The sequence below is a fragment of the Columba livia genome, chromosome 14 (assembly GCF_036013475.1).
Source record: "Columba livia isolate bColLiv1 breed racing homer chromosome 14, bColLiv1.pat.W.v2, whole genome shotgun sequence".
Classification (NCBI taxonomy): Eukaryota; Metazoa; Chordata; class Aves; order Columbiformes; family Columbidae; genus Columba; species Columba livia.
In genome coordinates, this window is record NC_088615.1 from 3,649,902 (window position 1) to 3,675,387 (window position 25,486).

At 43.8% G+C, this 25,486-nt stretch overlaps 1 long non-coding RNA gene across 1 annotated transcript; it reads right to left on the bottom strand.

Annotated features, from left to right (window-relative positions):
- Positions 1-21,489: 21,489 nt before the first annotated feature.
- Positions 21,490-24,764, bottom strand: LOC135575403 (uncharacterized). Its single transcript, XR_010466102.1, has 4 exons — positions 24,657-24,764; positions 23,634-23,686; positions 23,497-23,537; positions 21,490-21,699 (listed from the first exon to the last, which is right to left on the bottom strand). It is a non-coding gene; the product is annotated as an uncharacterized LOC135575403 (long non-coding RNA).
- Between the last annotated feature and the right edge of the window lie 722 nt (positions 24,765-25,486).

A 25,486-nucleotide genomic window follows, 5' to 3' on the forward strand; every position in this document is an offset into this window, starting at 1 on the left:
GTCTGCAGAGAAGGAGACTCCACAACCTCCCTGGGCAGCCTGGGCCAGGCTCTGGCACACTCACCAGGACAAGTTTCTTCTCAAATTTAAGTGGAACCTTTTTTGTTCCAGTTTGTATCCATTACCCCTTGTCCTATCACTGGTTGTCACCCAGAAGAGCCTGGCTCCATCCTCCTGACACTCACCCTTTATATATCTGTAAACATGAATGAAGTCCCCCCTCAGTCTCCTCTTGTCCAGCTCCAGGGCCCCAGCTCCCTCAGCCTTTCCTCACACGGGAGATGCTCCACTCCCTTCAGCATCTTGGTGGCTGCGCTGGACTCTCTCCAGCAGTTCCCTGTCCTGCTGGAACTGAGGGGCCACAACTGGACACAATATTCCAGGTGTGGTCTCCCCAGGGCAGAGCAGAGGGGCAGGAGAACCTCTCTGACCTACTGACCACCCCCTTCTAACCCACCCCAGGTACCACTGGCCTTCCTGGCCACAAGGGTCCAGTGCTGGCTCATGGTCACCCTGCTGTCCCCCAGGACCCCCAGGTCTCTTTCCCCTATGCTGCTCTCTAATAGGCAGGTGGCTTCCCAAGCAGGGAGGAGAAATAAAAGGTGATCTGTCAGACTGTGCTTTCTCTCCACAAATTCCAAAGGAAGCTTTTAAAGCTGTGCTGAAGGCAGCAGAGACTTTTCCACATGGTGAGTAAGAAGCGTAACGTCAACACAAAAATGAAGCCAGAGAGGAATGGGAAAGAGAAAACTAATGAGTCAGAGTAGCAATTGTGGGGGTGTATCAATATTTATAGCAAAAATCCCCAGGCTTCAACTGACTCTATCTAGTGGCACAAAATAGATTTTCTTTTTTATTTATTTTTTTTAGCACTAATCAGGAAATCTGTTTGACAACAATGAGAACCTGTTGATTCAAACCTTGTGCTCTGCAGAGCTACACAAAGCTCTGAAGATCAGTTTTTGATAACTCTCTGCTATTGCCTGTACATTCCAAAATACAAATATTTGCTAACAGCTTCCTTAAAGAACAAATCAGTGTCTTTTTCAACGCACAATGATTGCTTGTACTGCGTTTTACCTAATCTGCTATCCCGTCATTAAGGCAAAAGAAACTAAGAATGAAATTAGCTAGATTAATCTATCATTTATTTTCTATGTACAAATAGTTATTCCAATTGCATTGTTGAAACAATCTAAATTTGCTGAATCTGTTGCTAAGAAATTGAAGCCACCAAAGTTTAAATCTTGAATTCTTATCCTTTATTGTCTGAAAATATGATGCAAGTGAATGGCTCAGAATGTGAGCTGATATGTTCTAATTCAACTTCCAAGGGCATCTCCCAGTCAAATCTCACCACGATTCATGTGACAGGAGTAAGCCCATTTTTAAAAACGACAAATTATTTTCCTGTTAAGCTTTCCCTTTCAAAGTACCATTTGCCAAAGAGACTTTTGAGGGCATGGAAGCAGATTTTAATAATTAAATGTATAAATGTATCATCGAGCATTTTAAATGCTTAGAACACAGCAGTTAGTGTTTGGGGAGGCATTTTAAACAGTGGAGAAAACAGCACCTAATGGAACAGACAGTTTCTCACATCCAGCCATAAGCTTGTCCCACAAATGAGTGTCTTTTGCTCACAACAGCTAATGATATACTATGCTCTGGATATGTTTGGAGTTGTGTTTTGTTTCTTAAATACTGATAATTCTGTTTATTACACACAGATATTTAATCACCCGTGGCTTAACTTTCAAAGCACATTATCATCACTTGTTCACTTAATCGCTTGTTTCAGGCTGGGTTTTGAGCAGGAAATTGTCCCCAGGCAGCATGAGAAGTTTGGGGAGCTGCTGATGGAAGCCGGTTTGGGAATTATCGATTGCTGATATTTTCATACTGTGCATATTTTTATTTCAGGTTGGTTGGGGTTGTGGGACTCTGTGCTCTCTCATGTGGTCTGAAAAAGATTTATACCAATAAGAATGAATATGGTTGGAAAAAGTAAAGTAACATTAACGGCACTCCATATCATGTTTCTGCTTTGATCTGCCTACTTAGTGGCTTTTAAAACGTAGTTCTTAATTTTAGTAACATTTCTGGAAAGTAAAATTAGAGTGAATTTTGGTTTTCTTTTAATGTTTCTATGATTTCAGATAGATATGTAAGAATAATGTCATGTAAAAAATACACAGCACGACATACACAGTTCTTTATTCTTGCACAGTCTTGTGATATATAATTTAGTTCAGTGAACGATATAAGTATAGAATATATACTGGAAAAGATTGATGGAAACCTCTGGGCCTTTAAAATGGAATAAGCCCATGTGTATGGAAACCCTGGGACTCCTGCAGGAAGCTCCTGTTTCTACTTTTCAAGTGCAAACATCCCAGAAAAGACTGAGAATTTGGCCTTGCATGAATTCACATCTCTCAGAATTTGTAGACACATCAGAACAAAATAATATTAACAATTGTCCCAGTAATTATGATTGTGTGCACCTGGTGAAAATAACGTACTGCAAATAGTACTTTCACTGAGGAACAAAGCAACAGAAGAAAGCATGAGGGAATCGAAGTGATATATGTTCACAGAAATCCTGTTATGGAGCTCTTAACAAATACTTGTCCATTCCAACACAAAATGTCATTAAACTACATTTGTTCAAAGGCTTATCATCCAAGATAATGAGAGAACTATGACTCCACTGAGATAAACCAGAGGGCAGTTTTCTCTAGTCTATTATATGTTACTTAAGAAGGGAAAGGGCAAGTAGAACTGTTAAAATAACCTTGAATTGTTGTGGTTTGTACTCGCACCTCCAAAGAAGAATTATCTGATGGGCATTTCAGTTAATGCTTTTACAGCCTCCAGGAGGTGATAGAAACAAAAGGTCTTTCAAAAACGGCAGGTGTAAAATGGAATAATTCAAGGACAGATTAGAAGAGTAGGAGATGAAATCAAATATGGGAGGAAAAAAACTTCTCATTGTATCCTTGTGCATGCTTAATAAAACTGTCGTTAAACCCAGCCTGTGTTAGCCTGATCAACACTCTGCCCATCGTCAGCAAAAGCCAACATGAAGGTCCAAACACAAAGACACTCCCATTACAGGGTTACCAGCCGCAACAGCTTTTAGAGACCCCTCAAGCAAGAGCTCCAATATGTTCTGGTATATTTTCGATATCCTTCCTCACCTCGCAGGCTGGTTTGTGCAAAGACAAACATTCCTCTCCTGAAGCACAGGAATCCTAGCATATATTTCAAGCTAAAAGGTATAATTTCACCCTGGGTTTCCAACCTATCATTTTCACAACTGTTGTGAGATACATGCAAGTAGTAACTTAATCAGTTGATTTGAAATGCAGGAGTTGACAGCTCTACCACAAAGCTGTCAGGAGTCCCTAAACTTTTTGGGCTGCAAAATCACTTATTTGGCTCAGCTAGAGCTGAGCTAGATTCAGAAACCACCGTGTGAAACTCAACAGTCTGTATTAGAGAGAAAGCCCAGTAGATGCTGAACACGGTGTCTTCAGTCCATATAACAGCGATCAGTTTACTCAATTTTGCCTCATGCTGGACAAAAAGCAGAATGTGTCACTTGAGCAAAACCCACGGGGTAATCAGTCACTGTGGGGGCGGATTGAAAACAATCTGCCCTCCCACGGTAGGTTCAAAACCACCAGCACTGTTCATGGCACATGTTTTATGCATCTGTTATTCCACAGTGGGAAGCCATTCAACAGATGGGTTTGTCTCATATTAGGTATATAAAGTTGTGAGCTTGTTTGCAACAAATGATAATCAAGTTTGAGCTATTAAAAAAGAAAAATCATATTTATGCCATGCAAATTTTCATTACAAGTTTGCTACTACATTAGTGAGACGTAAAGTTTTGAATAGACAGGGACTCGTGCTGGTAGGGACACAAAAGGATCCACCCAGCGAGCCAGGGTCAGGGCTCCTCCAGCCCCTTCTGCTTTAGCTCTGGTGACAGTAACATCAGCCTGGGATGCTCAGAGATTTTCCAAAATGTTTACAAAACACACCTCTTGTTCTTTAATAATTCCAAACTGGAACAAAAACACACCACAAAATTTCAGCACTTGTGGTTTTCAAGAACTTTCAAGTTGTAACCAGCGCTGTCCCCATGCTGCAGTTTGCCCTTGCTCTCTCTTTGTCCCTTTATCACATGAGGCATTTTCCAGTGTTGTTGTAGGAGTGTTTCAGTCCTTAATTCTTCCTTAGGGAGAGATATAAGTAGACTGGCAGCAGAAAAGAATTGAGTGTGAGAATTTAAGTAGGTGAATGAGCTTTGGGTGTAATACTAATGGTTTTTTTTCCTCTTTTGTAGTGAGATACAAGTTCTCACACACTTTCCCGGTGACTCCACCTCCATCTTTCTATGCAGGTGATAAAATAGCTCCATGACCTGCCAGGGGCTGCCGGGTGTGCCTGGGATTCCTTCCACATCCGGATGTGGCCACCGAGGACAGAAATGAAACCACCGATCTACTGAAATGGCCATTGATCAATGGTTTAAATAGAAAGGGCTTTCAGACAGCATCTATCTGAGTTTAATGTCAGTTTATGACTAAAGCGGTGGCTTAGTATTTGAAAGCTGCTAGCTAGGTCATAAGCAATGAAATGCACAAAGTCGTCATCTTTTCCAAAATTCTAATTGCAATCAATAATAAAAACTGAATATTCCTTGATATTCCTTCCTGTTCCTGTATTCTTGGTGTTCATATAAGCCCCAAATTCCTCTGGAATTCTTGTCTTTTTTCTCTCAATGACTGTTGCTTAAGTGAATGTCTCATGAAATTATTCCCCACTGCCAGCAGCTTCACACCTTCCAAAGCCCCTTTGTTCATGGAGCACGACACGCAGAGAAGCTTCTGATCCACTGCTCATCAACCAGGTGTTGCTTTGTGCCTTTCCATCACGTTCCTGTCTTCCCAAAATAAAGAATCCATTTATAAATTCCAGGAAAAGAGTTCTAACTATGAGGAAACAAAGTTACTTTATGTTCACATTTTAAGCAAGTAAATGATTTGCACTTAATAGACAAGATGACAGAGCTGAGTTGAAGCACAGTTTCTGAATGCAGATGTTTCAAAAATTCATGTAAAATAGACTCAGAGAGGATTTGTGATGGCTTTGGCGGAAAAAAGTGAAACATTTCTGACAGTGATGGTGTTGGTATTTTTCTTACATCGTTTTCTCTTTTTCTTTCCTTGCCAATAGCAGGTTTCACCCAAGGTAAAAACAATTTCAATTTCTTGAGGAAACAGGCAGATAAGTACTAGTGAAAAAAATATATATAATAAAAACACATGAAAGATGAGCAGATATGGGCACACGGCATCAAAAGGAACCTCCTGAGCCATCAAGTGCAGCTGCTGCTCGGGCACAAGCATCGTGCAGTCACTTCCATGACCTGACGGAGCCGCTGCGATGTGCTCAGAGCCCTCGTGTGCATCTCTCCCACCCGCGCTGCCCCTCACACCGTTTCACCCAACAGGGTCATGAATTCTGCCCTTTGAGCAAACCATTCTGGTAAGCCCCGGATTTGTTGGGTTTGGGATTTTTATGGGTTTTTTTGCAACATTGCCTGAAATATTCAGTTCTGCTGGGAAAAATGTAGGTTCTTCCACGACGTTTCCTGGGCTGCTTGCCTGGAGGGCTCCTCTCCATCTCACATTCTGCCTGCAGGGAAGGGAGGGAGCTGGCAGGCAGAGGAACGGGCAGGGGGAGCAGCAGAGAGACAGGGAGGAGGAGGAGGCTCTGCTCTGTGAATCTTCTAAGCCCTCAGCTGGCATGTCAAAGAAATAGAGGAACAAAGCTATTTTGACTCCTTCAAGAAAGACAGAGACTCGCTTGGTACTGCTGTTGCAGAAGAGGACAGCATCAATAGCATCTTTACTTTAGCAATTCTCCTTGTGACCCTTTTTCCCCATCTCCAACCCACTCTTTCCACCAATGCCCTCTTTGTACCCCCCACTCTTCATAACTCTCAATTTCCTCATTTGTCCTTTACATTATAATCTCATAAACACCTTCCTCTCTCTTGTCTGCTGGCAAAGCGCCTACACAATTTCAGAATACGACCAGGCAAGTCAGGCTAATAACAGAAAACTGGCAATTTGCAAATATCTGGGCAGTTTTGTGTAGCCAAGATGCCTTGAGTACGTGTGCCAGTGCCTGGGGATTAGGCACACCAGGGTCATTGACAGTAATGGCAATTTCACGGCTCTGTCACAAATGCGCTGTTGGGGAATGCACCCAAACATGCATCAGACACGGAATGTCCATAGGATGGCATATTTTTACATGATGATTCCTCTGTTACTGAACTGTTATTTCCCTGCAAACTGCCCGTCCCACTGAGTCTGTTGACATATAAATTCATGCTTGAATTTGCGTCTTGACTTACTCAGGAGAACTTTCTGAGAAATGACATCCTGAAAGACCTGATGGGAAGAGCCAGAGAACTGTGGGCAAAAGAGTAAATGTCACTTTATTTAGCGGGAAAAAAAAAATGCATCAAAACAGCTCCATGAAAGTTGTTAGGACACAGCTTAGCTTTAATTTGTATGTGTAAGATCGCAGGACTCATTTCTACGCTGTCATTTCAGTTATACCATTGCCATCGTTGCCATCACTCATTATTGGCAGCTTTGAATACTTGATTACAACCTCACACACATGTATGCCTACCAACAGGCTCTGATTTCTTTGTGTCATGACAGCTTAAGCGAGATCCTGTTGGATCTGTCATCAGCCCTAGACCTCTAAAGAAAATTCATGTAGCTGCAGTTTAGGAAGAGTAAAGTGTCCACTGTTACCCCACTGCTTAAATCTGTGGAAACCACGTCCTTTACCTTAGTGACAAGTTGTGTTGGGTTTCTTTGTTGAGCAAAACAGAAAAGCAAAGATCCAGCTTTCATTGCTTCGTAAAGATCCAACAGTTACTATGGAGGATTTCTCCTGTTCTGCTGAATTTCTGTATGAGCAGTCAGTTGCTTTCTACCTCAAATTCTCCTTCAAAAGTAATAGGTGCAAGATATTTTCTCCCTTCTTGCCCCAGCCTCTTTGCACTGACTGATATGTATTGTAAAAAGACTGTTATTTCAGCCCAGAAGGGGCTGTGGGGAGCTGGTGAATAAAAGGATGATTTTTTTAGAAAGATCCCTAGAAAGCAGTGCTGGAAAGGACAATAAAAACGAATGTTACAGTGAAACTTGTCCTCAAGATGTTCTGAGGGCTGAGATAAAACATATTTTGTGTACACGGTTGTTCAGTTAAAGTGGACAAAATCGCTCTCGATACGTTCAGGAACCACTGCAACTGAATTTTTTTGGAAATGAATTGGCCCTGACAGGGCTGCATCTTCCCCAGGTTTGAATGATCTATGCTACCCAAAGCCCTGGTCTTTGTCTGAGTCCTTTTCAACAAATACTTTAATCAGCCTTGGAATATAACCCAAGAAGCGACGAGGATGCGGCTGGATGCTGTTCTGTGTCCTCAGTGAAGCGAGCAGGCGAACACATGGCTCCAGTCTCTCTGCAGGTTCGCTAACACGATTAAAGCAAAGCCTGGGCATTGATTTAACGGAAGGTGCCTGTGCGGGGAGAGGTCGGAGCTGGGCAGAGCTCCTGGAGCTCAGCAGCAGCTACTGCAGCCCTGGAGAGGGAGCGACCCTCCGCGATAGCTGCACGACAACGGGAATTCCCGGGGAAAATGTCATGGCAAATTGCCCCCATTCATGTGCTGAGCACAGCAGCGGAGCTGCTGTGTTGTAAAAGAAAATACAGAGGTTTTAAGTCTCTGTTGCAGGGGGGAAGCTGCGTGCAGGCACCGAGGAGGAAGAGTAGCTGATGAAGAGCAGAGCTTCGCGGATGGAAAAAGCAAAGCTTTTCGCAAGCTCTGCGGACCCTCCTTCATCTGACTGATAAACAGCAATACAACTGGACAACATAAGCATAGGAGCTGAACTGGGGAAATGCTGTTATTCAAGAAGGGACTGAAAAAAACCTTCACTAACAAGCCTTCGTGTTGCTTCTAAAATAGCCCACTTCTTACAGGTGATTTATTAATAACCTAGATATTATCTAAAGTGATAAAACCCACTTTAATCTTATGTTACCCTGAAGCTGCAAATTATTTTTTTTTACATTTTTACTTTTCAGTTTGGGTTCTTTCCATATATTTTTAAACATACATTAAACTGATGGAGGTTTTACTTTTGCTTGATAAAGCTTTGAATTTGCACTCTGGGCAAATGTGCACTCTGACACACACACAGTTCAGAAAACCTCCTGTGAGAACGTTGCTTGGAAAATACCACCTTCCAACCAAAAATCTCACAAAACCAGCCCCACTCTGAATTTTCAGGGACATTTCAAAAAAATGCTCAGATTTCAGGTATTTCACATTTTGCTGCATGTATTGCATGGCATACTTAAAAACAATCCTGGGCCTTTTGAATGAATTAATACTTATTCTTCTTTTTCTGAAATAGCTTCATTTTATAAGACAAAAGGTTTTATAATTCTCTCTTCTGTTTCAGGAGAATATTCACACTAAATAAGAATTCATGTTGCTATAACCAAATCGTTTATCTTTACATTTTCTGTGGGAGGAGAACTTCTTTATAGCTTGGAATTTCATGAAAATTTCCAAATAGGTAAGGGCAGCATATATAGGAAATAACATTTTTTTGTGGCTGTTTTGCATGTATAACAGGACAAGCATTGATTGATGAAACCACCCTTAGCCCACCCAGCTGTACATAATACATCCTTATTAAAGAGGACCTTGGCAGAAGGAAAGACCAGGTGTAGGAAGAGCAGAAAATGCCTCAACTGCTAAAGCACATGAGGTTGAGGGGCAGAGCTAAAGAGGGAGCATCTGTCCCCATCGGCAGCCTAGATTTGGGTGCTGGGATCACTGAATTCAGAGCCACCTCTATCCAGCCCCAACTCCCCAGCAGAGCTTTGCCTGGTGGCTTTTAATATTTGAAAAAATAGCACGAGTTATGTAACGCAGCGAATTCTCTTTGAAGCACTTAAAAAGAGAGAAAGGGGAGGGAAAAGAAAATATTTTTAAAAGCTTTGATACTGGGGAAATTTTGAAAGAGGTTAGGCTTGAAGCATTTGCTTCATGTTAACAAGTGTTCTCTGTGGCTCAGCATCGACACAGCTGTGATTCTGCTTTGGCCTAATGCCTCTGGAGAAGAGGAGCGAGTTGCTGCCTTTGGAGGTGAGGCTGGAGCTCCCCATGGTGCAGACCTGTTGGGACATGGCTAATAGAGAAGGGGCATGGCTCTATTGATCCATTGTATCAGGAGAATTCTGTTCTAAGTTAGCATGAGTAGGCCTCAGTTAGCATGAGTTTGGTGTAGCATAGTGGAAAAGTACTGAGCGGTTGCTCTCTGGTTCAGCTGAGCGTTTAGATAAACAAGCTGGGGAATTATCTCTAGCAGGGTGAGGAGGTTGCATTCCAGAGAAACCACAAGAAGGTTGAGCTCATTATGTATACTATCCAATCAATAGAAGACGAGTAGGCATAATTATTGTATACTATCCAATTAATAGAAGACGAGTAGGCATAATTACTGTACACTATCCAATTAATAGATGACGAGTATGCATAATTATTGTAAGTCTTATATAAACCAGCTTAGTGCATCAATAAAGTTGAGGTATGCTTATCACTCATATTGGGTCGACCGCATTCCTTCCTCCGTCCGCTCGGGTCTGGAACTCTGATGGAATTTTTCTCTCGGCACAGACCGGCGAGCGCAGGACCTACCAGGGCTTCCTCGGGCACGGAGCCCCAGGACCAAACGGTGACAGAGGCTTTTGCATTGTTCGAAGTCCTTGCAGAGCTCTCTCCATCCAGCCCCCAGAATGAGAGGTCTCACACAGCCAGGGAGACAGGCGCGTTCTCTGCTGCACCCCTGTGCACGGTGAGTTAATGACTTTGTCCCCTTCACAGCCACTAAACAGCAGGGGACACTTCCAAACCTTCCTGGGGAGCCACGGGTCTGGCTCCTTTAGCCTGGACCTCTCCTTTTGACCCCACCCCCAGGCGCACAGAGAGAGGTGAAGGTGGCGAGAGCCTCGCTGCAGCTACTCCAAAAATTTATCCCCCATGTCCCCTAACAGCCAGTCCCTCCTGCCAGGAGTACAGGCTCGTGATGTCCCCACGCACAAACCTCCCCAAACCCTGTGGCAAAACAAGCGCAGAGGCAGGTCGAGCAGCTCTGTGCGCTCCTGTGGGTCTCCAACCTTTTATTTTCCCAAAGTAGCCTCCTCTATTACAGTCTTTCCTAAACCATGTACATAATCTCACCAGGACCGCGGGTTTCATTATGTTTCCCTGATCTCCCACTGGACATTTCCAGTGCCGAATCTGAAAGAGACGCAATGTAAATCAGCTCTAAAGTCAATGCCAAAAGATCCAAAGTGAAGCAAGCATGGATGAAGTAATAAGACAACACAAGAATGCTCTCTTCTTTTTGTTTGCAGGGTAGGCTAAATGACACTGTAATAGGACCAGAATTATATCTGGACGAGGATTTTGTCTCAGCCCCCCCATTGAGAGCACGGTGGGCGCAGGAGCAGGTAGAAATCTGCCCTCGGACACATCTGCCAAGCAGCCCTGGGCTGAGATCTCCTGATGCTCACACGCTGGCCGTTCTTCTCCCGCTGCAAGTTTTCCAGTTCCTCTGTGGAATGAGCATCATCAAGTGCCTCCTTGCCTGACTCATTCCTGCATGGAGATGACTAAAACTCTGAGTTCACTTTCTACCTCTCGGGCTTGTGATTGAGTTCCTGTGACTCACATGTTACAGCTTTGGTCTCCTTTGCGTTACGGACATTTTCTAGTTTCTCTCCACAATACACTGTCCATGACCCTTTTTTAAAAATTAAGATTTTTTTTGCCTTAATCCTCTTCCGTCTTTCTGCTGAATGCCTTCACTCTATGTTGTTATTTCCTGCATCCTAAGCATACAGCCTGAGCCCCATCATACATCTACATACATGAAAGGAAATTTCCCATGTATTATTCAGCCTTTCCTCTTTTACTCTGCTTTCCAGGGCCAAGTTGGCTTCACCGCAAGCACCAAATTGTTCCAGAGACAAACTGCTGATTTTGTTGAGTATATTTTCCAGCAGACATCCTGTTTGGTTTTTCGAGCTCTTGGTCCTGCCTGAAGACAGTCATCCATCAGACACACCTGCTGAAGAGAAGAGAGCATCTTGGGAACAAATCAAACCTGTCGTCCTACCTGAGCGCCCCATCTCCTGACGAGCTGTGTTAAATACTTCTGCAAACAGAGATCCTGGACTATCTTGTGGTGAACATTCCTTTCTGTGGTTATTTCAGCATTCAGCTGATGCCTTACTCAACTCCCGGGATGCATTACAGTGTGCGTGAAGGGCAGAAACACATCACGGAAAATAGGATGCTAAATCTGTAAAATTTGTTTTATTGCTTATTCTCAACCACAAGCTGCTCACCTTTTTCTTTATATGTTTACCATAGCCTACATATGCTACAATAAGATTTATATTTCAAATCTGAAAACAGCCATTTCTTGGAAAAATATACAAACAACAAGCAACTCATTCCAATCAGAGAACTGATATTTTTAAAACCCCCTGAAGACTTATTTATTGCTATCTGAATAATAGATAAATATAGCAAGGTAAAATAAAATTCAAACTAAAATCATAGATGCACACAACATCTTTTCAGGCAAGTTTAGGGGATTTGGGCATGCTAAAGTATGGCACCTTCTCCTCATTCGCACCCACATGCTGTAGCAATGCTGTTAAAAGAATAAAAGAGAATAAAATCAGATGATGGATAATACAATATGGAAGGAGATCTCTGCTGTCTGCGTGGGTGGTTGGGCGATGGAGCAAGCTCCTGGCAGACCTCCCCTTTTTAGGAAAATAGATGAAGCATGACAAGAAATGTGGTAGCAAGCTAATATTCATGCACCTCAACAGAAAGGTTCAGTTTTGCAGTCTGTCAATATTCACAGACATATTTAAGTACAATTCATTCCAAAGGGCTGCTTCAACTTGAGGTGCTAGTTGAAAATGAGGTGCTATTAAAGCCAGTGGAGCTATGACAATTCATACAGAATTCACCGTGAGTGTCCAAAACACTGGTGAAAAATGAGCGTGCAGTATGCAGTACTAAATTTTTCTTTTGGAGCAAGTATTTCAAGGGGGTACTTGCTTTTCATGTTCATTTCTGCCTTCACTGGAGCCTGGTATTAAAATGAAATTATTTCCTCTCATTTAGAGAGTAATATATCTGAACACAGTAAAATGCACATCAGCTTTATTATTATCTAAGAGTGAAAACAGTGGTTAACTGAGAGCAGAATTAAGAGGGATAAAACAACGACATTATTAGTGCCTGCTCCACAGACAGGGTTGTACTATATAATCGCGAGTCCATTACAAGGGATTTCTCATTTGCTAAGAAGGTTAAATGGCTGAATGACTTATCCAAAAGTGATTGCTTTTCTGATCCCAGGTCCCTCGTGTTATGGCAACATTATCTTATTACTTGATTACATGATTCAAAATCACTCATGTGGCTTTTTTTTAATTATGATTTGACTCTTCTGTGAGGTACCATGCCGACCATCTGGAGCCCATCAGCTCTGCCCAAGGTATGTGAAGCCACTGCCAGCTCCGTATGCCAACATGGGCAGGACGTCAAGACACAAACAACCCCAAGGCTGAAGGGACCAGGGACAGGTTGCAGGTTTTGTGCAGGATCAGCCTTGCTGAGCTGCCCGTAGGTCAGGATGGGGCTCGGCCATTCCCTCCAGCTGATGGGAAATGCTTTTCTCGATGAAGCACAAGGCCACCCGTACGTACATGAACACATCCCATTGCTCCCTGTGGGACATGGCCAGGGCTCTGCTTGCTCTGGCTGATGGGAATATTCCTTTTCCACAGCAGGAGGGTAGGCGAATGGGAACTGCACTCACACAGCAGGAAGAATAATGTAGATGCCGAAAACGTGAGTGAAGGAATGTGACCCAAAGGAATATGAAGTCTAGTTTTGTCCTCTCTCTCCTTTTTCTTCTCTCTCTTTGAGACTGCAGCTTTTCCATCACCTTAGATGGATTCTTTCTCCAAACTTTCCTCAAATTCAGGGGAAAATAAGCAGGCTAACACCAGTCATTAGTGCAGGCAGAGAGGAGCTCATTGCTGCACTTACTAGTGATGGGCCAGGAGGGCAGGCTTGGAGCAGGAAGGGATATCTCTTGGGTGTCTAAGGACGAAGTGATGTGGGGGTGGTTGCACCGTTAAGTGAGATCACCCTGCAACACGTGGCAGTGGAGCAGATCTTCTAGGCTTTCTCTCCTCTTCCTAGAAAGCTTCAAACACCGAGTAATTGGTCAGGAAGAAGGTGAGGACATCAGTAAAATAAAATAAAGACTTCTAGGAGCTATGGACAAAAGCACTGAGGTTTTCTGAGAAGCATCTCCTTCTGAAATGCTCCAGAAAATGAAAACTGTAGCTTGATCTGTTTCTGGATTCTTTCAAACTGGGATTCTCAATCTAAGCAATTCCTGTCCTTCTCCCTTCGTATCAGCTCTGTCAAAAGACCTGGATACTTGAAGTGGAAATAAATCATGTAAAGGAAGTCTGGATTTGTCTTCCAGCTCTGGTGGAGAAAACTTCCTTTGATCCTATAAGTATCCTGCAAGTTGTTACGCTCATGGCCTCAGCATGTCAGTAAAACCAAATTATGGGGCTGTCACGCTTTTGCTGCCTCTCAGTTCCTGTGATGCAAGAATTATAAGGGATTCTGCTTCTTTAGGCTCAGATAAATATCAGCAATCCAGTCGCTTTCCTTAAGCCTGGGTTTGCAAAGCTGATGGGAGCATTACGAAAACAGCATCATTTCAGTGTTTTATTCAGTCAGCTAAGGAAAAAAGTATAACTATGATGCCTATAGGCATCAAAACTAATTTAAGCATTTCTCCCCCCTCTCCACACTCATTTTAATACCTCAAAAAGGACACATCTGATTGGAATACAGAACCAGAATGTGGATCGTTTTTATTTCAGACCACTCCATGCAGTCTTGATCATCAAAACTCCTGTTCAGAGAGACTAGTAACATACAGGCTATTTTAAATGTATGACATTTGGCAAGAAAATGCAATCCTACAAAGCTTCCACAAGCAATTGCTGCTTAAAAACAGGCATGTGCAATGCCTGAAGCTAGACCACGGAAACGCTCTGCATCGTGGGTTGGGAACGTGAGTTGGATATGGTAGTATGAGACAAAACGGGTGCGAATTCCAGCAATGTGAGCTGACAGCCTTGTGGGGACTGTTTTCCCCAAGTCTTCTGCCCAAGGAAGGCGTCTCGAGTGGGTTTGGGCATCAAGGCTGGGAGCAGCGTCTCACCGCGTTGATCTTTGCTGCCTGCAGCATGTTACAAATGGGACACTATTTATCCTTTCTTTTCAGATTCACCAAATCCCTCGTACCTCTCCCCCACCTTTTGCCTTGATGTGAAAGGAAGCTCCAGCTGTTTGTTTTCCTTTTTAGTGGTGTTTAAGTCCTCTCAAGCTGTGTCAGCTTTAATAGGAAAGACCTCTGCTGGTTTCATTTCCTGGATGGCAGCGCTGGCGTCACCCTGGGCACACAACTGTCACTTCAACACACGCATGGAAGCAAGCGATTAGCGATATCTTCCCGTTCTGACACTGGTGTATCCTTTTAATAAAGACAAAAAAGAGCAAACAAAACCTCTTCCTCTTCTATTATTTAATAATAAATTCTTAATATTGAATGAGAAAACCCAGCTTCGCAGCCCACACCGTGGGGCTGGGAGTGGAGGGTCCTGGGTTCCCAGCTCCCACCCTCAGCACTGTTTCTCACCTGCCGGCAGCTTTTCTGTCCCATTCACCATGAGGTCCCTTCTCTGAGCAGGAAACCTCAGCCCTGTTATTTTGCCTTTTCTAATAACAACTGAAAAATACCTTAGCTCCTTCCTGTTAAACTACTTGTGCAATGAGGTGATTCTGAGGCAAGAACAGCAGTTTTCATCTACCTCAGGTTTCAACTGAAATGTCTCAGGTAGATAGACCTCCCTGGAGCATCGAAATGGGTTTTTAAAGGCACAGGACGGAAACTACTTCTCCTCTCATATGTGATACCACCATAGTCAAGGCAAGCAAAATCCTCCTCTGCCTCTGCAGACCTTGTCTTAGACCATGCCCAAAAGCCCAGTGGAGGTAAGCCCAGTTCCAGGTGAAAGGAAAGGAGCACGCTTGGTGGGGACGTGTTCATCAGAGATACTCATCACTCTCCCGAGCATGCACAAATTAAGGTGGTTCCAGAAACACCTATATTGCTGGAGTTTAGGTATATTTTTCCCTGCTGGAATAGCAATATCCAACAGAAGGCACCGCCAGCCCCAGCCGCCCGCAGAACTGTCTGCCCTCACCCCAAAGCGCAGCAGCTTTGGAGCTTCTCCTCACAACAGCCACAAATTTTCACGTGGGAAACGCAACTTTCTTCTTGCTGCTGTTCTCTTACACTGCAGTGACTTCCCTGTTGTGACTGACACTTTGAAAGTTTGTAGATTTGCCTGGGGCACATACCCAGCATAGAAAAATCTCCATCTAAATGGCTGAGGCGCAGCAGAGAGATAAGCGACTGAAAAAAGGGTCTTCTGAGGGAAACAACAGACGGTCTTAAGGTGATTTGGAATTTCATCTGAATCGCATTCTGCTAATCAGCAGGGGAACCATGCGTGCAGAACTTTGTGGTCTCGTATACGCCAGGGTAAATCTAATGCAAATCCCAGGGAATAAATTATATTACTGTGGATTTATTCAGCTGTAATAGATCAACATTTGTCCCCGAGTGACTCCAGTATTTCTTTCCCGTGTGTACAGTCTCTTCCCTGCTAATGCATCCCCACCGGAGGGAACATTTCTTCTGCTAAGCAGAAAATAGGGCAAGAAACCAATTGCATTTTGCTTGATGGGAGAATTTCAAGTGTACAATTGCTCTAAGACAGGGCCTCCTGTCTCAAATGAAAGCAGATATGTAACCATGCCCCCACATGGAAAAAAGTGATAAACTCAAATTGTGAAGATCTGAAACAGAAACTTCTCAGAGCTCAAGAGGATCCGCGCCTCTGCATTTTTTTCCTGAAAACACCTTTCACGTTAATCCAGAGATAGTTTGTCTGGTTTCTTGTAAGCGTGTGCCCCCTTTCCTGCGTGTTTTTGGATGCATCAGAAATTAAGTAGCTGCTCATCTGGCACTGTGTCTTTCCTTAAATTCGCTGATTAGAACGTGCTCCCAGGCAGAGCGGGGATTGCTGGGCGTTCTTTCCAATCCTGTTCCAAACCACGCGGACAGTCAAGTTAACCCAGCGCCCTCCGCACAGACCCCAGCGGCAGAGCTGCCCCAGCCCCTGCCATGGGACGGGAGCAACGGAAGAGTTTTGGTGGGTATTCACGCAGGAAAATAATCTTCCCCAATTTTTTTTCACTATTATTATTTCAGTCTTCATAGGGGTTTTACTGAAATGAATCACGGATATCCAATAATCAAAGATGATTGTTTCCACCTCAGAGCGAGTTCTGCACTGGTGGGGAGGATGTTTGGGATCCTTAGGGGGGTAGTTTTCAGTATTGAATCTTTTCTGCCCAGCTCGGAATCCACATTTATGAAGCCTGTATATTTAATCCCAAATCTTTTCCACAATTAGGGAGCAGTTCACAGCAGGACTAGAATGAAAGAATAAAAAATTATACTGAATGTTTCTCAATTTTAGCTGAATGTTGGTGTCCATGTCTAGACACACAGCTTTTCCTGCAGTGGTAAACATTGGTTTTGATTAGAAAACTGTTCTTTCTCCAGTTCTAGCCTCACAAGGAAGAATTACTACCTGGCAGCTGAGATCTGAGAAAGGTCGGAGGCCAGCCAGTTTAAAGTAATCTTTTTCTGATTTAATGAAGAAATATTATTTGTTGTATTTTTCGCTATCCACCTTGGAAGCAAATGTTGTTTTACTGCAAGGCTCTGCCTGCAGTCATGCATCACATGGGAGTCCAGTGCTAGAGAACAGCACTTATAGCATTAAAAATGCATTCTCTGTGTATCAAACCAAAAAAGCATGCCTCTTGGCAGCACTGGTGGCCTAATTTTGGCCGCAGAATGAATAAAATCAAGGCTTCCACTGAAATTCCAGCATCAGCTCCTCCTGAGCTGCAGGCAGGGAGATAACACAGAGTGGGAATTTGGGCAGAAGGCACCGTGCTCAGGCAGCACTTGCTGAGCATCCCAAGGGCTCCACGGCCAGTTGCAGTGAGTCTGTGGGATTGGATCAGCAACATTTATCTCCTGAAATCACCACGTTTTTCAAAGCAAACCCACCCCCAGGCTGCCCCTGCCCACCAGAGCAGCTCTTTCTCTCTCGCCCGAGCAGCCCCATCAGTGGCAGCAGCAGCGGTCACAGCGAGGATTTCTTGCCCGTGATGGTTCCTTTGGTGGCACCGACACTGTCAGTCACCGCATACCGGCTGCATGGGAACATCTCCATCTACTTGAAATGGAGCATTTGGGATTAGCTGACCCTGTCCCCAGAAACAGCTCATTGAGGGACTGTTACAGGTGATTTAATGTGTTTTTTTTACAGGAGAGGCTGATTTCAAGAAGGAAGGGAGGAAGCAGGAGTCATCTGGGATGCCAGCGTAGGGCACGACATGATGGCTATAATGAAGACGAATCGGGTAGCATTACAATGATGCCCTCGTTAGCAAACCTAACAGCAGTGTGCCCCGAACCCACATGCCCAGGGCTGCTGTGATAACAGGAGTGATGGCTCCTTCAAGAATGACAAACGATAATGACACAAAAGCAGCACTAAAAACTCCTCATGCATGTTCCTCCCATCTCAGCTTCCCACTGAGACAGATGTGACAGATTGGAACAAGCTGGAATTAAACTATAAAATGTCATTACACCCTGCACCTGCTATAACAAACGGTAACTGTGTCCTCCCTGACACCCTCAGTATAACAATGTACCTTCATTGCAGGATGCTGGCTTGAATAACAGCCGCAGAAATGGTATTTATATATGTGTTAGCACTGTGAATATCCCCAGATCATTCTGTGGTGAGTAGGACTGTGTATTGTGAGACCTATTAGTTTTTTTATTTTTCTTGTACAGTTTTTCCATGCGCTGCACACACAAGCTACAACCCAGTCTGTGACTGTGCATCGTTGCAGACTGTAGCTCACGTGTGCCTGAGAAACAACTTCAACATTGAGGAACTACTCCACAGCATTACATGTCATTCTTTTATATACCTTAAGGAATGAAAATATAAAGGGCATTTTGACTAAACTGTTGAAACAATTACAGCCTGTTCAGTGCACTCGGGCTATGAGTACAACTAAACATCTACTTGGTGCTATCAAAAGCAGCGACAAGACGATGCTGGATTTCCCGTTCCAGTCAGTTGAGTGAGGAGGGAGAAAACCCAGTAACACACTCAAAATATACAATCAATGAGACATTCAGCCCAAGGAAAGGAAATACTCACTCCAGAAGCCAGAAACAGCTCCTCAGAAAGGAAGGTCGTCCTTCCCAATGTTGTCCTGCACCTCTGCTTCAGTGTCTCCTGGTTTGTCCATGGCACTTCTGGGGCACTGTTTCTGGGGCACCTGGAGCAGACCTTAACGAGCCAGCTGGTGCCTTTGTTATCCACAGGTGCTAATAGTTTTCAAATATTACACAAAGCACACAGGGAAGCAGTGTTTGGGACTGAGGATTGATTTTCTGTCAGCTGGGAGGAAGGGGAAGCTGTAAAATAAAATAAAACACCACAGAAGCCCTTCCATTTTGAGGAAAAGTGCATTTTCTCTTCAGTCATCCCACCCCACATGTCCCTCTCTGCAGCAGTTCAGCACTATAAACCCCAGAGGCTTCTCCTGGTGACTCGTTCCTACATTTAATTTTGAGCACAGCCAGCAAATGGGGGTGGAAAGGGATCACCGGTTATTTCGAAAAAGAAAGTGACTGAAATATTGAACGCTCCATTGATTGCAGCCTGTGGGATGTAAAGTGTTTCTCTTATTGTGTTGGTTTTGGGGTGGAAATGCACATGTATTACAGAGCAGACCCCATCGCTGCCGCTGGGTGAGAGCCTGGTCTATCTCTTTGCTCACACCGCGCCAGCTCAGCACAGTTTCAATGCAGTTGCCCTGGTTTACATCCCTGTCAAAGGGATGGGAATCCAGCCCTTCACTCATGGGTTTGAAAATGTTCTAATTTGTAAGGATTGTAATGATATTTAATTAAAGTGTTTCTGGAATGTTAAGTATCATAATATTAAAGTTTTTCTCACTTAGAAAATACTGGTGTTCTTGAAGCCATAATCCTTGCTTTAGAGAAAACTAATTCAAATTGCTTGCAAATACATCAGGAAAAATATGAAAATTGATTAGTTTTAGGACCTACAAAACAGATAACAGCTTGAAAAGCTCAACAATAATTTCCCACTGATCAAAAGCAGCCATTTCCAGGCGTCTCCTGTCACTGCTGTCCCACATCCCAAGGGACCGGGTGGGACGCAGGGTTCCTGCGGGTGTCAGCGGGCTGGAGTCTGTCCAACTGAGAACATGAATGATGTCAAAGAACAGCAAAGAGAACAGAATTGGATGGTACAATTTGCAACTTCGAAATCATTATGGAAATAGTTACAAAAGCCTTAGAAAACCAGAAGGTTTAAAAGTACATAACAGCATCCTGAAGTATTATTTTTTTTTAATTTTATCTTTTTATTTAAAACACCTTTTACTGAGCAATTTCAAAGAGTATGTTTTTACAGCTTCCTGAGCATCTCCTCTCTCAGGCACACATGCACTCCAAAGCCGGCAGAGCACAATTAACTGTAATTAACCACAGTTCCCCAAGCGCAGCCCCTGCCCGTCCCAGCCCCTGCGCAGCACGTTGCTGGTGAAACAGGTGCTGGAGCCCCAGGTCACAGCCAGGGGACAGCTCGCATTAAAGATCTATCGATCCTGACAGGTCTGTCCTTTCAATGGCGGCAATACAGGCCTGGCGCATCTTCTGCCGTCTGCTCCTACAGGGAATAAGTATATTAATTCAAGTTCACTTCTCGTCACTTCCACAAAGTCCATGAATCTACTAATTGAGAACAAGGTATGTTGTGTATGTTGTGCGTATGGAAGTGAAATTATTGGTACTGACACAGAATGGCATTAAAATGATGGGGGAAAGCAGCACTATCAGAAAGTCCTTCATTAACAGAGAAATAAAACAATCTGAGGGAAATATCTCAGTGTCTGAATCCATAATTGTCTCTTTCTCTGCAATTAAGAGAAAGTTTACAACAGTAGTTTAGTTCAGTGATTTCTCTGCTCACATCAGTGGAAAGAGAACCTGGGAAATAAATATTTCTCTCATTCTGTGTCTTCTTTCAGGATTTCTAAATGTCTCTTTGTCTTAGGAAAATGTGAAATTAATAGGAATTTAATGATCTGAAAATCAAGGGATGGGAGCTGGATAAAGCTTTCAACAGTCTAATTAGCACAAGTCATCTTAAACAACTTAATTTTATTTTTAGTATTTAACTTCTTTGCCAGTATTTTCAAACAAGAGATCTGAGTTTTAAAAATCTAACATCGCAAACTGAAAACTTGAGTAAACTAAAAATTCAATAAATTAATTTTGAAAAGGTCAAAACATCCTCTAATTATATTTTCAAACAACTCTATTTCTGTATTTTTTTGTTATAGGAAATATGCCGCAAAGAGTTTTAGTTCTGTTCGGTGGAAACTATTCAAACAGGAAAAAAGAATCCAACTGATTTAAAAGGGAGCTACTGGCACAACAAATACAGAAGAACCGAGAAAAACAAACGCGTGAGTTATTTGGAGCAAAGCAAAGGCTGACTTAGCTGCACAAATCCCCGAGCACAGACAGTATGACAAATTTCATTTCTTTTTGAGTCAAATCATTGCCCAAAGCCAGATGGAGACCGGCGGGCATTGGGGCAGAGCAGCCGTCACCCCAAAGCTACATCTTCACCGAGATGTCCCCAAGGTGACACAGGGACCGGGAAAGGGTTTGGTCCTTGGGACTGGCCGGGGCAGGGCTGGAGAGGAGCTCGTCCTTCATCCCGAGCTCTTCCTTCATCCATCTCCTCGGGCTGCCAGGGATGGCAGCGGGGGAGCAGGGGCACAGGGTTTCCCCAGTGCCACCATCCCCAGCGCTGGTCCCCTCCAGCCAGCCCCGGGGCCCCTTTGTCACTTGCTCTTTTATGTCTCTTTTACACCAAACCATCCATCTCACCAGGGTGAAGATGAACAAGGCCCAGGGTATCCCTTTGATCCCCGCGTTGCCTTCCTGGTGAAGCCACCCTCGGCCAGAGGGACAGGAACTGAAGCAATGCTGCCCATGCCAATCACGTTATTTCAGTGCAGAACCCGGAGCTCAGGTCTGTTGTTGCTGCTCCCAGGGACCGGTATCGGGCTTTGCACCATCCTGCCTGCACCATCCATCACCGCTGCCCACGTCAACACTGAGGAAGCCCCTTCCCCAAAGAACTGATGGGAACGTCCGTCTTGGAAAGGGGAAGGAACAGCCTGGCAGGACCAAAAGGGAAATGCAATCAAAAGAGAAAAGCAACAGCCAGCAGCACAGCAGGGCCAGCAGCCTTCTCCCGTGTCTTTGCCTAGAGATTTTTCCTAGAAATATAATGAAAAAAGGCATGGCAGAAAATTTCCATTTTGTTCTGACCGTGACTGTGGAGACAGTAAAGACTGTACAGACAATCAATGTAAAAATAACCCCAACATATACTCAGTTTAGACACTCAGCCTCAAAACTACATTTGTAGAAACATGGTTCCAGTGGCATTTTGGGAAGAGCTGTGCCGGGCTGGGGGCAGTGGGGCCAGCAGCACTGGGCTCTGCAGACCCGTCTGGGAAGGCTGGTGTTCACAAACGCACCCCCAGATTTGGGACCCCGGGTGGGCATGGGGCAGCACCGTGGAAATCCAGCAGCTGCCCATGGGGCACGAGGAGGGGAGCAACACTGACCTGCTCCGAGGCTCAAACAGTGCAAGAACATCTTCCCTTATATGTGTTTCAGTCTTCTAAAGTTTAAGAAACAGATACCCTGTTTCCCCAAAAATAAGACCTATCCCAAAAATAAACCCCGGTGTGGTTTTTCAGGATTTTTGAGGGTACTTGAAATATAAGCCCTACTCCAAAAATAAGCCCTAGTTACAGTTAATTTTAAAAAGTCAATTTAAATATTGTCCAGGCAGCAATACATGTAAAAAAGTAAGCACCTTTTGGAGCAAGGTTATACAAGACCTGTCTTTTTTTCAGGATGACAGGGTACCATTATTTTCCTTATTCTTTAAGTTACATTCAATGTGTGGCCACATCAGTGGTATCACTGGGAATATATTCTACTATTGTTATATTAAAAAATATATATTTACTGGACTGATATGTCTGTCAAGATACTAATCAAAGCAGTTGTTTGATAATTTTATCAGATTTGAGTGCTTCTGAAAACTATTGCTTTAAAAAATCCAGGCCTGGCTCCCAAAAACTGAGTTATTAAAACTGTACATCAGCAAAGGCATTTACCCTTTCATCCTCTATCTTTTGTAAGCTTTGTTAAGTCAGAAAGCCAAATCAGCATGAATTGCTTGCTAAGGGAAGGGAGAAACGTATTCAGATTTAATCTAGTGATTATGGTTTGTTCGTTGCAAACAGCTCCTTCATTAAGGCCATCAGGTGAATTATTAACCTCTTCCATCCACAACTAGAAGAACACCTTCAGTCATGAGGAAGCAATGCCAAAAAAAAGGTTATACGGGTTATTTGCAGGCACATCGGAAAGGCAAGAAATACACACAGCAGAGCTCGCTCTGCAGCAGAAAACACTGCTTGTGGGGACAGAAAAGTGCCTGATGCCCCATGGAGTTGACGAGGCGGCGGTTCTGGTGGGAGCAGAGACAACCTGGCGTCCTGGCACTTGTGGCTCTGTGCGGCAACACATGGGGAGAAAAACATTCCCGCAGAAGTGTTGCACCGAAGCGGCTGTTATCTCCAACATGACGTTATTGCAAATGAACTGCTGCCGCTCTCAGCCTCCAGAACAGCAGCGATGCTGCTGCCGCCCGTTAGCACAGAGCAATATGTGCTCCTCGCAGTTTACTACAGCCAAACCTCACCAGTTAACTCCCTGCTATCGGTGTGGGTCTGGCACGGCTCCAGCCCCTGGGGTGCACCCTGACATTGGTGTGACCAGTAGTATCAGCAGAAACTGGTTTCAAGTAGCTGTGAGCACATGCAGAACAGGTAATACAGCTTGTGAGTAACTAATTGGACACATAAATAGAGTAGCAGTTGGCAGGTACTCACTGATGTCCCTTCTAGTCACCCCCGACACTGGTGTCCCGGCTCTGCAACAGGTAAGAGAGACATTGCTGGGTGCAGGATGTGGGAAGGGGACTTGTGGCTGTGCTGGGGGGGTGGGATTTTAATTTGGATTTACTCACAATCTAAACAGGGCCAGCAGCGGTGGGAGGAAAGGCAGGACAGAGAGGACGTTCTAAATTGTATATAAGGGAAAGGAGGCAGAGCAAAAATTAGTTTAAATGGAATGAGAAAACAATAAAAGCAACTCATCAAAGGGTCTCCCCTGCCCTGTTGCACCACAGGGCAGCGCCCAGCAGCAATAGCAGCATTTCCCCGTTTCAGCATTTCTAAAACTCGGGTCCACCCGCAAGGAGGGAGGTCCTGGGTGGCTCCCGATCACACTAGAGCAACTATTTGTTTCAGAATACAAATCATCACCACACAAACTAGCATAAAAACAGCACCTTGTTTTACTTTATCTCCTTAAGCATATTTTGTATTTTGCTATTATATCTTATTATATCAGACTGCTGGGAATTTTGAGAATAAAAACTCTTGAAGGCACAAGTATGTGAGTAAGCAAACACAGAACTTCATTTTTGGCCTGGGTACTTTCTAAGAAGTTCATTCCTTAAAGGTACAGAAATTTTACACAAGGAGCAAAGGCAGCCGTGACCCCCCACAGAAGCCACCAGACTTGTGGCACTTTACAGCCCAGGGGAAGCTGGAACTATAGGAGGGGGAATCACATCACAGAATCACAGAATAGCAGGTTGGAAGGGACCACAGGATCATCTGGTCCAGCTGTTCTTTCCAGACTAGACAACCCAGCACCCTGTCCAGCCAAATCTTAAAAGTTTCCAATGTTGGGGGATCCACCACTTCCCTGGGGAGATTATTCCAATGGCTGATTATTCTCATGTTCTCATTGTGAAAATTTCCCTCTTATGTCCAATGGGAATGTCCCAGGAGTAACTTTGCCCCCATCGTTTCCGTGTGACTCCTTGAAATCTGGACACGGCCACAGTTCGTGTACCTGCCCAGGTGGATGGGTCACACCGGCAACGCTTGAGGCAGATGAGACCATGTTTGTTTGTGTCTTCATTTCAAATGAACCTGCTGACGGGGGCAAAAGCAAAGCAGAGGGGCACTGCTGTACCCACCATCGCCTCCCTCCTGACGCACATTCATTTTGTTCCAAAAAACAGACGCTAACAGTGGGGCTGTATCGGGCTTTGAAATGTACTGCACAGCCTGGATGAAAAAAAAAAAAAAAAAAGAGAAAAAGAAAAGAAAAGCAACAATAAAAGCATGCTGTAACCCAAGTTCACTATTCTGTTACAACAAGGCAGAAAAATTGAAAGAAGAGTCACCAGTAGGTCAAGCTTTACACAGTTTAACGAGTCACATTATAGCAGAATGTGGTTGTTTCCAAACTGCGTTTACTGCTTTCTAATCCCAGTTTAAGAGCAAGGGCTGAAAGGTCTTTCAGTAGAGAGGACTTTCTCCTGCTTCTAATAAAAACTCCCATCTGCCTCCCGGGTGTGATACCAAATAAGGGCAAATGGAGGAAGAGGAACAGCTCTTGCCTTTCACACAATCGATGCGACTGCCAAAACCCAGCATGTATTTAATAAATGCAATGTAGGTTGTTTTATTTGACCTTCTGTTCACAAAATAATTTTATTATATGTATGAAAGCAGCATACAGGCAATAAAATTATGAAAACATTCACAATACATAAATACACAGACCTGATGCAGGATGTATATAGTTCATTAGACTTTAATTTGTATTTTTCCTCTCAGTTCTCTTTTCCAGACAACACTTTTTTTTTTTTTTGTGATATATGTTATGAAAAAGTTGTTCCAAAGGGTTTGTTCTCCCATTCAGAAAACAAATAGCTTTCTTTGAATGCTGCTGAATATTGACACCCAATGTTCCTGTTGCTAATGCTCACTGAATGCTTTTGGCATTACAAAGGGAAAGCAG